Source organism: Spermophilus citellus (genome assembly GCF_964194105.1).
Source record: "Spermophilus citellus genome assembly, chromosome: 18".
Classification (NCBI taxonomy): domain Eukaryota; kingdom Metazoa; phylum Chordata; class Mammalia; order Rodentia; family Sciuridae; genus Spermophilus; species Spermophilus citellus.
Window position 1 is genome coordinate 26,062,304 of NC_138200.1, and position 17,395 is coordinate 26,079,698.

The following is a 17,395-nucleotide window of genomic DNA, read 5'->3' on the forward strand; positions in this document are numbered from 1 at the left end:
CTTTCCTCTGAAAGGGGTTGCCTAGCTTCCAAAAACCTACGAGTTTTCTGAAATCTCAGCAAATGTTATTTCACCCAATCTTGATGATACTTGGAGGTAATGATCAGTACACCATTCCCACTTGACTCACCAGATGTCGTTCTTATAGCTTGAAGCATTCCTCTGCAGTAACAGTTTGAATTTTTAGGTTTCACTCTGTTTTCTCCTATATTGATAGATGAATTTGGAACTCTAAATCCAACACAGTTTGTGCTACCTCCTTGAAACTTGACACAATAAAGTAGTTCTAAGTTCTAACTATACAGTTTGTTTCCTATTCAAGTAGCCCTAAGCAGAGACTGATGAAAACCAAATTCGTCTGAAAGGGGTTGCCTAGATTCGAAAAAACTACGAGTTTCCTGAAATCTCAGCAAATGTTCTTTCACCCAATCTTGATGATACTTGGAGGTAATGATGAGTACACCATTCCCACTTGACTCACCAAATTTCGTTCTTATAGCTTGAAGCATTCCTCTGCAGTAACAGTTTGAATTTTTAGGTTTCACTCTGTTTTCTCCTATATTGATAGATGAATTTGGAACTCTAAATGCAACACAGTTTGTGCTTGCTCCTTGAAACTTGACAAAATAAAGCAGTTCCAAGTTGTGTCTGTACTGTTTGTTTCCTATTCAAGTAGCCCTAAGCAGAGACTGATGAAAACCAAATTCGTCTGAAAGGGGTTGCCTAGCTTCCAAAAAACTACGAGTTTCCTGAAATCTCAGCAAATGTTCTTTCACCCAATCTTGATGATACTTGGAGGTAATGATCAGTACACCATTCCCACTTGACTCACCAAATTTGGTTCTTACAGCTTGAAGCATTCCTCTGCAGTAACAGTTTGAATTTTTAGGTTTCACTCTGTTTTCTCCTATATTGATAGATGAATTTGGAACTCTAAATCCAACATGGTTTGTGTTAGCTCCTTGAAACTTGACACAATAAAGCAGTTCTAAGTTCTGTCTGTACTGTTTGTTTCCTATTCAAGTAGCCTTAAGCAGAGACTGATGAAAACCACTTTCCTCTGAAAGGGGTTGCCCAGCTTCCAAAAAACTACGAGTTTCCTGAAATCTCAGCAAATGTTATTTCACCCAATCTTGAAGATACTTGGACGTAATGATCAGTACACCATTCCCACTTGACTCACCAGATGTCGTTCTTATAGCTTGAAGCATTCCTCTGCAGTAACAGTTTGAATTTTTAGGTTTCACTCTGTTTTCTCCTATATTGATAGATGAATTTGGAACTCTAAATCCAACACAGTTTGTGCTACCTCCTTGAAAGTAGACACAATAAAGTAGTTCTAAGTTCTAACTATACAGTTTGTTTCCTATTCAAGTAGCCCTAAGCAGAGACTGATGAAAACCAAATTCGTCTGAAAGGGGTTGCCTAGCTTCCAAAAAACTACGAGTTTCCTGAAATCTCAGCAAATGTTATTTCACCCAATCTTGATGATACTTGGAGGTAATGATGAGTACACCATTCCCACTTGACTCACCAAATTTCGTTCTTATAGCTTGAAGCATTCCTGTGCAGTAACAGTTTGAATTTTTAGGTTTCACTCTGTTTTCTCCTATATTGATAGATGAATTTGGAACTCTAAATCCAACACGGTTTGTGCTAGCTCCTTGAAACTTGACAAAATAAAGCAGTTCTAAGTTCTGTCTGTACTGTTTGTTTCCTATTCAAGTAGCCCTAAGCAGAGACTGATGAAAACCAAATTCGTCTGAAAGGGGTTGCCTAGCTTCCAAAAACCTATGAGTTTCCTGAAATCTCAGCAAATGTTATTTCACCCAATCTTGATGATACTTGGAGGTAATGATCAGTACACCATTCCCACTTGACTCACCAAATTTCGTTCTTATAGCTTGAAGCATTCCTCTGCAGTAACAATTTGAATTTTTAGGTTTCACTCTGTTTTCTCCTACATTGATAGATGAATTTGGAACTCTAAATCCAACACAGTTTGTGCTAGCTCCTTGAAATTTGACACAATAAAGTAGTTCTAAGTTCTAACTATACAGTTTGTTTCCTATTCAAGTAGCCCTAAGCAGAGACTGATGAAAACCAAATTCGTCTGAAAGGGGTTGACTAGCTTCCAAAAAACTACGAGTTTCCTGAAATGTCAGCAAATGTTATTTCACCCAATCTTGATGATACTTGGAGGTAATGATCAGTACACCATTCCCACTTGACTCACCTAATTTCGTTCTTATAGCTTGAAGCATTCCTCTGCAGTAACAGTTTGAATTTTTAGGTTTCACTCTGATACTTGGAGGTAATGATCAGTACACCATTCCCACTTGACTCACCAAATTTTGTTGTTATAGCTTGAAGCATTCCTCTGCAGTAACAGTTTGAATTTTTAGGTTTCACTCTGTTTTCTCCTATATTGATAGATGGATTTGGAACTCTAAATCCAACACAGTTTGTGCTAGCTCCTTGAAACTTGACAAAATAAAGTAGTTCTAAGTTCTTACTATACAGTTTCTTTCCTATTCAAGTAGCCGTAAGCAGAGACTGATGAAAACCACTTTCCTCTGAAAGGGGTTGCCTAGATTCGAAAAAACTACGAGTTTCCTGAAATCTCAGCAAATGTTATTTCACCCAATCTTGAAGATACTTGGACGTAATGATCAGTACACCATTCCCACTTGACTCACCAAATTTCGTTCTTATAGCTTGAAGCATTCCTCTGCAGTAACAGTTTGAATTTTTAGGTTTCACTCTGTTTTCTCCTATATTGATAGATGAATTTGGAACTCTAAATGCAACACAGTTTGTGCTTGCTCCTTGAAACTTGACAAAATAAAGCAGTTCCAAGTTGTGTCTGTACTGTTTGTTTCCTATTCAAGTAGCCCTAAGCAGAGACTGATGAAAACCAAATTCGTCTGAAAGGGGTTGCCTAGCTTCCAAAAAACTACGAGTTTCCTGAAATCTCAGCAAATGTTCTTTCACCCAATCTTGATGATACTTGGAGGTAATGATCAGTACACCATTCCCACTTGACTCACCAAATTTGGTTCTTACAGCTTGAAGCATTCCTCTGCAGTAACAGTTTGAATTTTTAGGTTTCACTCTGTTTTCTCCTATATTGATAGATGAATTTGGAACTCTAAATCCAACAGGTTTTGTGTTAGCTCCTTGAAACTTGACACAATAAAGCAGTTCTAAGTTCTGTCTGTACTGTTTTTTTCCTATTCAAGTAGCCTTAAGCAGAGACTGATGAAAACCACATTCCTCTGAAAGGGGTTGCCTAGCTTCCAAAAACCTACGAGTTTTCTGAAATCTCAGCAAATGTTATTTCACCCAATCTTGATGATACTTGGAGGTAATGATCAGTACACCATTCCCACTTGACTCACCAGATGTCGTTCTTATAGCTTGAAGCATTCCTCTGCAGTAACAGTTTGAATTTTTAGGTTTCACTCTGTTTTCTCCTATATTGATAGATGAATTTGGAACTCTAAATCCAACACAGTTTGTGCTACCTCCTTGAAACTTGACACAATAAAGTAGTTCTAAGTTCTAACTATACAGTTTGTTTCCTATTCAAGTAGCCCTAAGCAGAGACTGATGAAAACCAAATTCGTCTGAAAGGGGTTGCCTAGCTTCCAAAAAACTACGAGTTTCCTGAAATCTCAGCAAATGTTATTTCACCCAATCTTGATGATACTTGGAGGTAATGATGAGTACACCATTCCCACTTGACTCACCAAATTTCGTTCTTATAGCTTGAAGCATTCCTCTGCAGTAACAGTTTGAATTTTTAGGTTTCACTCTGTTTTCTCCTATATTGATAGATGAATTTGGAACTCTAAATCCAACACGGTTTGTGCTAGCTCCTTGAAACTTGACAAAATAAAGCAGTTCTACGTTCTGTCTGTACTGTTTGTTTCCTATTCAAGTAGCCCTAAGCAGAGACTGATGAAAACCAAATTCGTCTGAAAGGGGTTGCCTAGCTTCCAAAAACCTACGAGTTTCCTGAAATCTCAGCAAATGTTATTTCACCCAATCTTGATGATACTTGGAGGTAATGATCAGTACACCATTCCCACTTGACTCACCAAATTTCGTTCTTATAGCTTGAAGCATTCCTCTGCAGTAACAGTTTGAATTTTTAGGTTTCACTCTGTTTTCTCCTATATTGATAGATGAATTTGGAACTCTAAATCCAACACGGTTTGTGCTAGCTCCTTGAAACTTGACAAAATAAAGCAGTTCTAAGTTCTGTCTGTACTGTTTGTTTCCTATTCAAGTAGCCCTAAGCAGAGACTGATGAAAACCAAATTCGTCTGAAAGGGGTTGCCTAGCTTCCAAAAAACTACGAGTTTCCTGAAATGTCAGCAAATGTTATTTCACCCAATCTTGATGATACTTGGAAGTAATGATCAGTACACCATTCCCACTTGACTCACCAAATTTCGTTCTTATAGCTTGAAGCATTCCTCTGCAGTAACAGTTTGAATTTTTAGGTTTCACTCTGTTTTCTCCTATATTGATAGATGAATTTGGAACTCTAAATCCCACACGGTTTGTGTTAGCTCCTTGAAACTTGACAAAATAAAGCAGTTCTAAGTTCTGTCTGTACTGTTTGTTTCCTATTCAAGTAGCCCTAAGCAGAGACTGATGAAAACCAAATTCGTCTGAAAGGGGTTGCCTAGCTTCCAAAAACCTACGAGTTTCCTGAAATCTCAGCAAATGTTATTTCACCCAATCTTGATGATACTTGGAGGTAATGATCAGTACACCATTCCCACTTGACTCACCAAATTTCGTTCTTATAGCTTGAAGCATTCCTCTGCAGTAACAGTTTGAATTTTTAGGTTTCACTCTGATACTTGGAGGTAATGATCAGTACACCATTCCCACTTGACTCACCAAATTTTGTTCTTATAGCTTGAAGCATTCCTCTGCAGTAACAGTTTGAATTTTTAGGTTTCACTCTGTTTTCTCCTATATTGATAGATGGATTTGGAACTCTAAATCCAACACAGTTTGTGCTAGCTCCTTGAAACTTGACACAATAAAGTAGTTCTAAGTTCTAACTATACAGTTTGTTTCCTATTCAAGTAGCCCTAAGCAGAGAATGACGAAAACCAAATTCGTCTGAAAGGGGTTGCCTAGCTTCCAAAAAACTACGAGTTTCCTGAAATCTCAGCAAATGTTCTTTCACCCAATCTTGATGATACTTGGAGGTAATGATCAGTACACCATTCCGACTTGACTCACCAAATTTGGTTCTTACAGGTTGAAGCATTCCTCTGCAGTAACAGTTTGAATTTTTAGGTTTCACTCTGTTTTCTCCTATATTGATAGATGAATTTGGAACTCTAAATCCAACAGGTTTTGTGTTAGCTCCTTGAAACTTGACACAATAAAGCAGTTCTAAGTTCTGTCTGTACTGTTTGTTTCCTATTCAAGTAGCCTTAAGCAGAGACTGATGAAAACCACATTCCTCTGAAAGGGGTTGCCTAGCTTCCAAAAACCTACGAGTTTTCTGAAATCTCAGCAAATGTTATTTCACCCAATCTTGATGATACTTGGAGGTAATGATCAGTACACCATTCCCACTTGACTCACCAGATGTCGTTCTTATAGCTTGAAGCATTCCTCTGTAGTAACAGTTTGAATTTTTAGGTTTCACTGTGTTTTCTCCTATATTGATAGATGAATTTGGAACTCTAAATCCAACACAGTTTGTGCTACCTCCTTGAAACTTGACACAATAAAGTAGTTCTAAGTTCTAACTATACAGTTTGTTTCCTATTCAAGTAGCCGTAAGCAGAGACTGATGAAAACCAAATTCGTCTGAAAGGGGTTGCCTAGCTTCCAAAAAACTACGAGTTTCCTGAAATCTCAGCAAATGTTATTTCACCCAATCTTGAAGATACTTGGACGTAATGATCAGTACACCATTCCCACTTGACTCACCAAATTTCGTTCTTATAGCTTGAAGCATTCCTCTGCAGTAACAGTTTGAATTTTTAGGTTTCACTCTGTTTTCTCCTATATTGATAGATGAATTTGGAACTCTAAATGCAACACAGTTTGTGCTTGCTCCTTGAAACTTGACAAAATAAAGCAGTTCCAAGTTGTGTCTGTACTGTTTGTTTCCTATTCAAGTAGCCCTAAGCAGAGACTGATGAAAACCAAATTCGTCTGAAAGGGGTTTCCTAGCTTCCAAAAAAACTACGAGTTTCCGGAAATCTCAGCAAATGTTATTTCACCCAATCTTGATGATACTTGGAGGTAATGATCAGTACACCATTCCCACTTGACTCACCAAATTTGGTTCTTACAGCTTGAAGCATTCCTCTGCAGTAACAGTTTGAATTTTTAGGTTTCACTCTGTTTTCTCCTATATTGATAGATGAATTTGGAACTCTAAATCCAACATGGTTTCTGTTAGCTCCTTGAAACTTGACACAATAAAGCAGTTCTAAGTTCTGTCTGTACTCTTTGTTTCCTATTCAAGTAGCCTTAAGCAGAGACTGATGAAAACCACTTTCCTCTGAAAGGGGTTGCCTAGCTTCCAAAAACCTACGAGTTTTCTGAAATCTCAGCAAATGTTATTTCACCCAATCTTGATGATACTTGGAGGTAATGATCAGTACACCATTCCCACTTGACTCACCAGATGTCGTTCTTATAGCTTGAAGCATTCCTCTGCAGTAACAGTTTGAATTTTTAGGTTTCACTCTGTTTTCTCCTATATTGATAGATGAATTTGGAACTCTAAATCCAACACAGTTTGTGCTACCTCCTTGAAACTTGACACAATAAAGTAGTTCTAAGTTCTAACTATACAGTTTGTTTCCTATTCAAGTAGCCCTAAGCAGAGACTGATGAAAACCAAATTCGTCTGAAAGGGGTTGCCTAGATTCGAAAAAACTACGAGTTTCCTGAAATCTCAGCAAATGTTATTTCACCCAATCTTGAAGATACTTGGACGTAATGATGAGTACACCATTCCCACTTGACTCACCAAATTTCGTTCTTATAGCTTGAAGCATTCCTCTGCAGTAACAGTTTGAATTTTTAGGTTTCACTCTGTTTTCTCCTATATTGATAGATGAATTTGGAACTCTAAATGCAACACAGTTTGTGCTTGCTCCTTGAAACTTGACAAAATAAAGCAGTTCCAAGTTGTGTCTGTACTGTTTGTTTCCTATTCAAGTAGCCCTAAGCAGAGACTGATGAAAACCAAATTCGTCTGAAAGGGGTTGCCTAGCTTCCAAAAAACTACGAGTTTCCTGAAATCTCAGCAAATGTTCTTTCACCCAATCTTGATGATACTTGGAGGTAATGATCAGTACACCATTCCCACTTGACTCACCAAATTTGGTTCTTACAGCTTGAAGCATTCCTCTGCAGTAACAGTTTGAATTTTTAGGTTTCACTCTGTTTTCTCCTATATTGATAGATGAATTTGGAACTATAAATCCAACATGGTTTGTGTTAGCTCCTTGAAACTTGACACAATAAAGCAGTTCTAAGTTCTGTCTGTACTGTTTGTTTCCTATTCAAGTAGCCTTAAGCAGAGACTGATGAAAACCACTTTCCTCTGAAAGGGGTTGCCCAGCTTCCAAAAAACTACGAGTTTCCTGAAATCTCAGCAAATGTTATTTCACCCAATCTTGAAGATACTTGGACGTAATGATCAGTACACCATTCCTACTTGACTCACCAGATGTCGTTCTTATAGCTTGAAGCATTCCTCTGCAGTAACAGTTTGAATTTTTAGGTTTCACTCTGTTTTCTCCTATATTGATAGATGAATTTGGAACTCTAAATCCAACACAGTTTGTGCTACCTCCTTGAAACTTGACACAATAAAGTAGTTCTAAGTTCTAACTATACAGTTTGTTTCCTATTCAAGTAGCCCTAAGCAGAGACTGATGAAAACCAAATTCGTCTGAAAGGGGTTGCCTAGCTTCCAAAAAACTACGAGTTTCCTGAAATCTCAGCAAATGTTATTTCACCCAATCTTGAAGATACTTGGACGTAATGATCAGTACACCATTCCCACTTGACTCACCAAATTTCGTTCTTATAGCTTGAAGCATTCCTCTGCAGTAACAGTTTGAATTTTTAGGTTTCACTCTGTTTTCTCCTATATTGATAGATGAATTTGGAACTCTAAATGCAACAGAGTTTGTGCTTGCTCCTTGAAACTTGACAAAATAAAGCAGTTCCAAGTTGTGTCTGTACTGTTTGTTTCCTATTCAAGTAGCCCTAAGCAGAGACTGATGAAAACCAAATTCGTCTGAAAGGGGTTGCCTAGCTTCCAAAAAACTACGAGTTTCCTGAAATCTCAGCAAATGTTCTTTCACCCAATCTTGATGATACTTGGAGGTAATGATCAGTACACCATTCCCACTTGACTCACCAAATTTGGTTCTTACAGCTTGAAGCATTCCTCTGCAGTAACAGTTTGAATTTTTAGGTTTCACTCTGTTTTCTCCTATATTGATAGATGAATTTGGAACTCTAAATCCAACATGGTTTGTGTTAGCTCCTTGAAACTTGACACAATAAAGCAGTTCTAAGTTCTGTCTGTACTGTTTGTTTCCTATTCAAGTAGCCTTAAGCAGAGACTGATGAAAACCACTTTCCTCTGAAAGGGGTTGCCTAGCTTCCAAAAACCTACGAGTTTTCTGAAATCTCAGCAAATGTTATTTCACCCAATCTTGATGATACTTGGAGGTAATGATCAGTACACCATTCCCACTTGACTCACCAGATGTCGTTCTTATAGCTTGAAGCATTCCTCTGCAGTAACAGTTTGAATTTTTAGGTTTCACTCTGTTTTCTCCTATATTGATAGATGAATTTGGAACTCTAAATCCAACACAGTTTGTGCTACCTCCTTGAAACTTGACACAATAAAGTAGTTCTAAGTTCTAACTATACAGTTTGTTTCCTATTCAAGTAGCCCTAAGCAGAGACTGATGAAAACCAAATTCGTCTGAAAGGGGTTGCCTAGCTTCCAAAAACTACGAGTTTCCTGAAATCTCAGCAAATGTTATTTCACCCAATCTTGATGATACTTGGAGGTAATGATGAGTACACCATTCCCACTTGACTCACCAAATTTCGTTCTTATAGCTTGAAGCATTCCTGTGCAGTAACAGTTTGAATTTTTAGGTTTCACTCTGTTTTCTCCTATATTGATAGATGAATTTGGAACTCTAAATCCAACACGGTTTGTGCTAGCTCCTTGAAACTTGACAAAATAAAGCAGTTCTAAGTTCTGTCTGTACTGTTTGTTTCCTATTCAAGTAGCCCTAAGCAGAGACTGATGAAAACCAAATTCGTCTGAAAGGGGTTGCCTAGCTTCCAAAAACCTACGAGTTTCCTGAAATCTCAGCAAATGTTATTTCACCCAATCTTGATGATACTTGGAGGTAATGATCAGTACACCATTCCCACTTGACTCACCAAATTTCGTTCTTATAGCTTGAAGCATTCCTCTGCAGTAACAGTTTGAATTTTTAGGTTTCACTCTGTTTTCTCCTATATTGATAGATGAATTTGGAACTCTAAATCCAACACAGTTTGTGCTAGCTCCTTGAAATTTGACACAATAAAGTAGTTCTAAGTTCTAACTATACAGTTTGTTTCCTATTCAAGTAGCCCTAAGCAGAGACTGATGAAAACCAAATTCGTCTGAAAGGGGTTGACTAGCTTCCAAAAAACTACCAGTTTCCTGAAATGTCAGCAAATGTTATTTCACCCAATCTTGATGATACTTGGAGGTAATGATCAGTGCACCATTCCCACTTGACTCACCTAATTTCGTTCTTATAGCTTGAAGCATTCCTCTGCAGTAACAGTTTGAATTTTTAGGTTTCACTCTGTTTTCTCCTATATTGATAGATGAATTTGGAACTCTAAATCCAACACAGTTTGGGCTAGCTCCTTGAAACTTGACACAATAAAGTAGTTCTAAGTTCTCACTATACAGTTTGTTTCCTATTCAAGTAACCCTAAGCACAGCCTGAGAAAAACCACTTTCATCATTAAGGGGTTGCCTAGCTTCCAAAAAACTACGAGTTTCCTGAAATCTCAGCAAATGTTATTTCACCCAATCTTGATGATACTTGGAGGTAATGATCAGTACACCATTCCCACTTGACTCACCAAATTTCGTTCTTATAGCTTGAAGCATTCCTCTGCAGTAACAGTTTGAATTTTTAGGTTTCACTCTGATACTTGGAGGTAATGATCAGTACACCATTCCCACTTGACTCACCAAATTTTGTTCTTATAGCTTGAAGCATTCCTCTGCAGTAACAGTTTGAATTTTTAGGTTTCACTCTGTTTTCTCCTATATTGATAGATGGATTTGGAACTCTAAATCCAACACAGTTTGTGCTAGCTCCTTGAAACTTGACACAATAAAGTAGTTCTAAGTTCTTACTATACCGTTTGTTTCCTATTCAAGTAGCCATAAGCAGAGACTGATGAAAACCACTTTCCTCTGAAAGGGGTTGCCTAGATTCGAAAAAACTACGAGTTTCCTGAAATCTCAGCAAATGTTATTTCACCCAATCTTGAAGATACTTGGACGTAATGATCAGTACACCATTCCCACTTGACTCACCAAATTTCGTTCTTATAGCTTGAAGCATTCCTCTGCAGTAACAGTTTGAATTTTTAGGTTTCACTCTGTTTTCTCCTATATTGATAGATGAATTTGGAACTCCAAATCCAACACAGTTTGTGCTAGCTCCTTGAAAGTTGACACAATAAAGTAGTTCTAACTATACAGTTTGTTTCCTATTCAAGTAGCCCTAAGCAGAGACTGATGAAAACCAAATTCGTCTGAAAGGGGTTGCCTAGCTTCCAAAAAACTACGAGTTTCCTGAAATCTCAGCAAATGTTATTTCACCCAATCTTGATGATACTTGGAGGTAATGATCAGTACACCATTCCCACTTGACTCACCAAATTTGGTTCTTACAGCTTGAAGCATTCCTCTGCAGTAACAGTTTGAATTTTTAGGTTTCACTCTGTTTTCTCCTATATTGATAGATGAATTTGGAACTCTAAATCCAACAGGTTTTGTGTTAGCTCCTTGAAACTTGACACAATAAAGCAGTTCTAAGTTCTGTCTGTACTGTTTGTTTCCTATTCAAGTAGCCTTAAGCAGAGACTGATGAAAACCACATTCCTCTGAAAGGGGTTGCCTAGCTTCCAAAAACCTACGAGTTTTCTGAAATCTCAGCAAATGTTATTTCACCCAATCTTGATGATACTTGGAGGTAATGATCAGTACACCATTCCCACTTGACTCACCAGATGTCGTTCTTATAGCTTGAAGCATTCCTCTGCAGTAACAGTTTGAATTTTTAGGTTTCACTCTGTTTTCTCCTATATTGATAGATGAATTTGGAACTCTAAATCCAACACAGTTTGTGCTACCTCCTTGAAACTTGACACAATAAAGTAGTTCTAAGTTCTAACTATACAGTTTGTTTCCTATTCAAGTAGCCCTAAGCAGAGACTGATGAAAACCAAATTCGTCTGAAAGGGGTTGCCTAGCTTCCAAAAAACTACGAGTTTCCTGAAATCTCAGCAAATGTTATTTCACCCAATCTTGATGATACTTGGAGGTAATGATGAGTACACCATTCCCACTTGACTCACCAAATTTCGTTCTTATAGCTTGAAGCATTCCTCTGCAGTAACAGTTTGAATTTTTAGGTTTCACTCTGTTTTCTCCTATATTGATAGATGAATTTGGAACTCTAAATCCAACACGGTTTGTGCTAGCTCCTTGAAACTTGACAAAATAAAGCAGTTCTAAGTTCTGTCTGTACTGTTTGTTTCCTATTCAAGTAGCCCTAAGCAGAGACTGATGAAAACCAAATTCGTCTGAAAGGGGTTGCCTAGCTTCCAAAAAACTACGAGTTTCCTGAAATCTCAGCAAATGTTATTTCACCCAATGTTGATGATACTTGGAGGTAATGATCAGTACACCATTCCCACTTGACTCACCAAATTTCGTTCTTATAGCTTGAAGCATTCCTCTGCAGTAACAGTTTGAATTTTTAGGTTTCACTCTGTTTTCTCCTATATTGATAGATGAATTTGGAACTCTAAATCCAACACGGTTTGTGCTAGCTCCTTGAAACTTGACAAAATAAAGCAGTTCTAAGTTCTGTCTGTACTGTTTGTTTCCTATTCAAGTAGCCCTAAGCAGAGACTGATGAAAACCAAATTCGTCTGAAAGGGGTTGCCTAGCTTCCAAAAAACTACGAGTTTCCTGAAATGTCAGCAAATGTTATTTCACCCAATCTTGATGATACTTGGAGGTAATGATCAGTACACCATTCCCACTTGACTCACCAAATTTCGTTCTTATAGCTTGAAGCATTCCTCTGCAGTAACAGTTTGAATTTTTAGGTTTCACTCTGTTTTCTCCTATATTGATAGATGAATTTGGAACTCTAAATCCCACACGGTTTGTGTTAGCTCCTTGAAACTTGACAAAATAAAGCAGTTCTAAGTTCTGTCTGTACTGTTTGTTTCCTATTCAAGTAGCCCTAAGCAGAGACTGATGAAAACCAAATTCGTCTGAAAGGGGTTGCCTAGCTTCCAAAAACCTACGAGTTTCCTGAAATCTCATCAAATGTTATTTCACCCAATCTTGATGATACTTGGAGGTAATGATCAGTACACCATTCCCACTTGACTCACCAAATTTCGTTCTTATAGCTTGAAGCATTCCTCTGCAGTAACAGTTTGAATTTTTAGGTTTCACTCTGATACTTGGAGGTAATGATCAGTACACCATTCCCACTTGACTCACCAAATTTTGTTCTTATAGCTTGAAGCATTCCTCTGCAGTAACAGTTTGAATTTTTAGGTTTCACTCTGTTTTCTCCTATATTGATAGATGGATTTGGAACTCTAAATCCAACACAGTTTGTGCTAGCTCCTTGAAACTTGACACAATAAAGTAGTTCTAAGTTCTAACTATACAGTTTGTTTCCTATTCAAGTAGCCCTAAGCAGAGACTGACGAAAACCAAATTCGTCTGAAAGGGGTTGCCTAGCTTCCAAAAAACTACGAGTTTCCTGAAATCTCAGCAAATGTTCTTTCACCCAATCTTGATGATACTTGGAGGTAATGATCAGTACACCATTCCCACTTGACTCACCAAATTTGGTTCTTACAGCTTGAAGCATTCCTCTGCAGTAACAGTTTGAATTTTTAGGTTTCACTCTGTTTTCTCCTATATTGATAGATGAATTTGGAACTCTAAATCCAACAGGTTTTGTGTTAGCTCCTTGAAACTTGACACAATAAAGCAGTTCTAAGTTCTGTCTGTACTGTTTGTTTCCTATTCAAGTAGCCTTAAGCAGAGACTGATGAAAACCACATTCCCCTGAAAGGGGTTGCCTAGCTTCCAAAAACCTACGAGTTTTCTGAAATCTCAGCAAATGTTATTTCACCCAATCTTGATGATACTTGGAGGTAATGATCAGTACACCATTCCCACTTGACTCACCAGATGTCGTTCTTATAGCTTGAAGCATTCCTCTGCAGTAACAGTTTGAATTTTTAGGTTTCACTCTGTTTTCTCCTATATTGATAGATGAATTTGGAACTCTAAATCCAACACAGTTTGTGCTACCTCCTTGAAACTTGGCACAATAAAGTAGTTCTAAGTTCTAACTATACAGTTTGTTTCCTATTCAAGTAGCCGTAAGCAGAGACTGATGAAAACCAAATTCGTCTGAAAGGGGTTGCCTAGCTTCCAAAAAACTACGAGTTTCCTGAAATCTCAGCAAATGTTATTTCACCCAATCTTGAAGATACTTGGACGTAATGATCAGTACACCATTCCCACTTGACTCACCAAATTTCGTTCTTATAGCTTGAAGCATTCCTCTGCAGTAACAGTTTGAATTTTTAGGTTTCACTCTGTTTTCTCCTATATTGATAGATGAATTTGGAACTCTAAATGCAACACAGTTTGTGCTTGCTCCTTGAAACTTGACAAAATAAAGCAGTTCCAAGTTGTGTCTGTACTTTTTTTTTCCTATTCAAGTAGTCCTAAGCAGAGACTGATGAAAACCAAATTCGTCTGAAAGGGGTTTCCTAGCTTCCAAAAAAACTACGAGTTTCCGGAAATCTCAGCAAATGTTATTTCACCCAATCTTGATGATACTTGGAGGTAATGATCAGTACACCATTCCCACTTGACTCACCAAATTTGGTTCTTACAGCTTGAAGCATTCCTCTGCAGTAACAGTTTGAATTTTTAGGTTTCACTCTGTTTTCTCCTATATTGATAGATGAATTTGGAACTCTAAATCCAACATGGTTTGTGTTAGCTCCTTGAAACTTGACACAATAAAGCAGTTCTAAGTTCTGTCTGTACTCTTTGTTTCCTATTCAAGTAGCCTTAAGCAGAGACTGATGAAAACCACTTTCCTCTGAAAGGGGTTGCCTAGCTTCCAAAAACCTACGAGTTTTCTGAAATCTCAGCAAATGTTATTTCACCCAATCTTGATGATACTTGGAGGTAATGATCAGTACACCATTCCCACTTGACTCACCAGATGTCGTTCTTATAGCTTGAAGCATTCCTCTGCAGTAACAGTTTGAATTTTTAGGTTTCACTCTGTTTTCTCCTATATTGATAGATGAATTTGGAACTCTAAATCCAACACGGTTTGTGCTAGCTCCTTGAAACTTGACAAAATAAAGCAGTTCTAAGTTCTGTCTGTACTGTTTGTTTCCTATTCAAGTAGCCCTAAGCAGAGACTGATGAAAACCAAATTCGTCTGAAAGGGGTTGCCTAGCTTCCAAAAAACTACGAGTTTCCTGAAATCTCAGCAAATGTTATTTCACCCAATCTTGATGATACTTGGAGGTAATGATGAGTACACCATTCCCACTTGACTCACCAAATTTCGTTCTTATAGCTTGAAGCATTCCTGTGCAGTAACAGTTTGAATTTTTAGGTTTCACTCTGTTTTCTCCTATATTGATAGATGAATTTGGAACTCTAAATCCAACACGGTTTGTGCTAGCTCCTTGAAACTTGACAAAATAAAGCAGTTCTAAGTTCTGTCTGTACTGTTTGTTTCCTATTCAAGTAGCCCTAAGCAGAGACTGATGAAAACCAAATTCGTCTGAAAGGGGTTGCCTAGCTTCCAAAAACCTACGAGTTTCCTGAAATCTCAGCAAATGTTATTTCACCCAATCTTGATGATACTTGGAGGTAATGATCAGTACACCATTCCCACTTGACTCACCAAATTTCGTTCTTATAGCTTGAAGCATTCCTCTGCAGTAACAGTTTGAATTTTTAGGTTTCACTCTGTTTTCTCCTATATTGATAGATGAATTTGGAACTCTAAATCCAACACAGTTTGTGCTAGCTCCTTGAAATTTGACACAATAAAGTAGTTCTAAGTTCTAACTATACAGTTTGTTTCCTATTCAAGTAGCCCTAAGCAGAGACTGATGAAAACCAAATTCGTCTGAAAGGGGTTGACTAGCTTCCAAAAAACTACCAGTTTCCTGAAATGTCAGCAAATGTTATTTCACCCAATCTTGATGATACTTGGAGGTAATGATCAGTGCACCATTCCCACTTGACTCACCTAATTTCGTTCTTATAGCTTGAAGCATTCCTCTGCAGTAACAGTTTGAATTTTTAGGTTTCACGCTGTTTTCTCCTATATTGATAGATGAATTTGGAACTCTAAATCCAACACAGTTTGGGCTAGCTCCTTGAAACTTGACACAATAAAGTAGTTCTAAGTTCTCACTATACAGTTTGTTTCCTATTCAAGTAACCCTAAGCACACCCTGAGAAAAACCACTTTCATCATTAAGGGGTTGCCTAGCTTCCAAAAAACTACGAGTTTCCTGAAATCTCAGCAAATGTTATTTCACCCAATCTTGATGATACTTGGAGGTAATGATCAGTACACCATTCCCACTTGACTCACCAAATTTCGTTCTTATAGCTTGAAGCATTCCTCTGCAGTAACAGTTTGAATTTTTAGGTTTCACTCTGATACTTGGAGGTAATGATCAGTACACCATTCCCACTTGACTCACCAAATTTTGTTCTTATACCTTGAAGCATTCCTCTGCAGTAACAGTTTGAATTTTTAGGTTTCACTCTGTTTTCTCCTATATTGATAGATGGATTTGGAACTCTAAATCCAACACAGTTTGTGCTAGCTCCTTGAAACTTGACACAATAAAGTAGTTCTAAGTTCTTACTATACCGTTTGTTTCCTGTTCAAGTAGCCATAAGCAGAGACTGATGAAAACCACTTTCCTCTGAAAGGGGTTGCCTAGATTCGAAAAAACTACGAGTTTCCTGAAATCTCAGCAAATGTTATTTCACCCAATCTTGAAGATACTTGGACGTAATGATCAGTACACCATTCCCACTTGACTCACCAAATTTCGTTCTTATAGCTTGAAGCATTCCTCTGCAGTAACAGTTTGAATTTTTAGGTTTCACTCTGTTTTCTCCTATATTGATAGATGAATTTGGAACTCTAAATGCAACACAGTTTGTGCTTGCTCCTTGAAACTTGACAAAATAAAGCAGTTCCAAGTTGTGTCTGTACTGTTTGTTTCCTATTCAAGTAGCCCTAAGCAGAGACTGATGAAAACCAAATTCGTCTGAAAGGGGTTGCCTAGCTTCCAAAAAACTACGAGTTTCCTGAAATCTCAGCAAATGTTCTTTCACCCAATCTTGATGATACTTGGAGGTAATGATCAGTACACCATTCCCACTTGACTCACCAAATTTGGTTCTTACAGCTTGAAGCATTCCTCTGCAGTAACAGTTTGAATTTTTAGGTTTCACTCTGTTTTCTCCTATATTGATAGATGAATTTGGAACTCTAAATCCAACATGGTTTGTGTTAGCTCCTTGAAACTTGACACAATAAAGCAGTTCTAAGTTCTGTCTGTACTGTTTGTTTCCTATTCAAGTAGCCTTAAGCAGAGACTGATGAAAACCACTTTCCTCTGAAAGGGGTTGCCCAGCTTCCAAAAAACTACGAGTTTCCTGAAATCTCAGCAAATGTTATTTCACCCAATGTTGAAGATACTTGGACGTAATGATCAGTACACCATTCCCACTTGACTCACCAGATGTCGTTCTTATAGCTTGAAGCATTCCTCTGCAGTAACAGTTTGAATTTTTAGGTTTCACTCTGTTTTCTCCTATATTGATAGATGAATTTGGAACTCTAAATCCAACACAGTTTGTGCTACCTCCTTGAAACTTGACACAATAAAGTAGTTCTAAGTTCTAACTCTACAGTTTGTTTCCTATTCAAGTAGCCCTAAGCAGAGACTGATG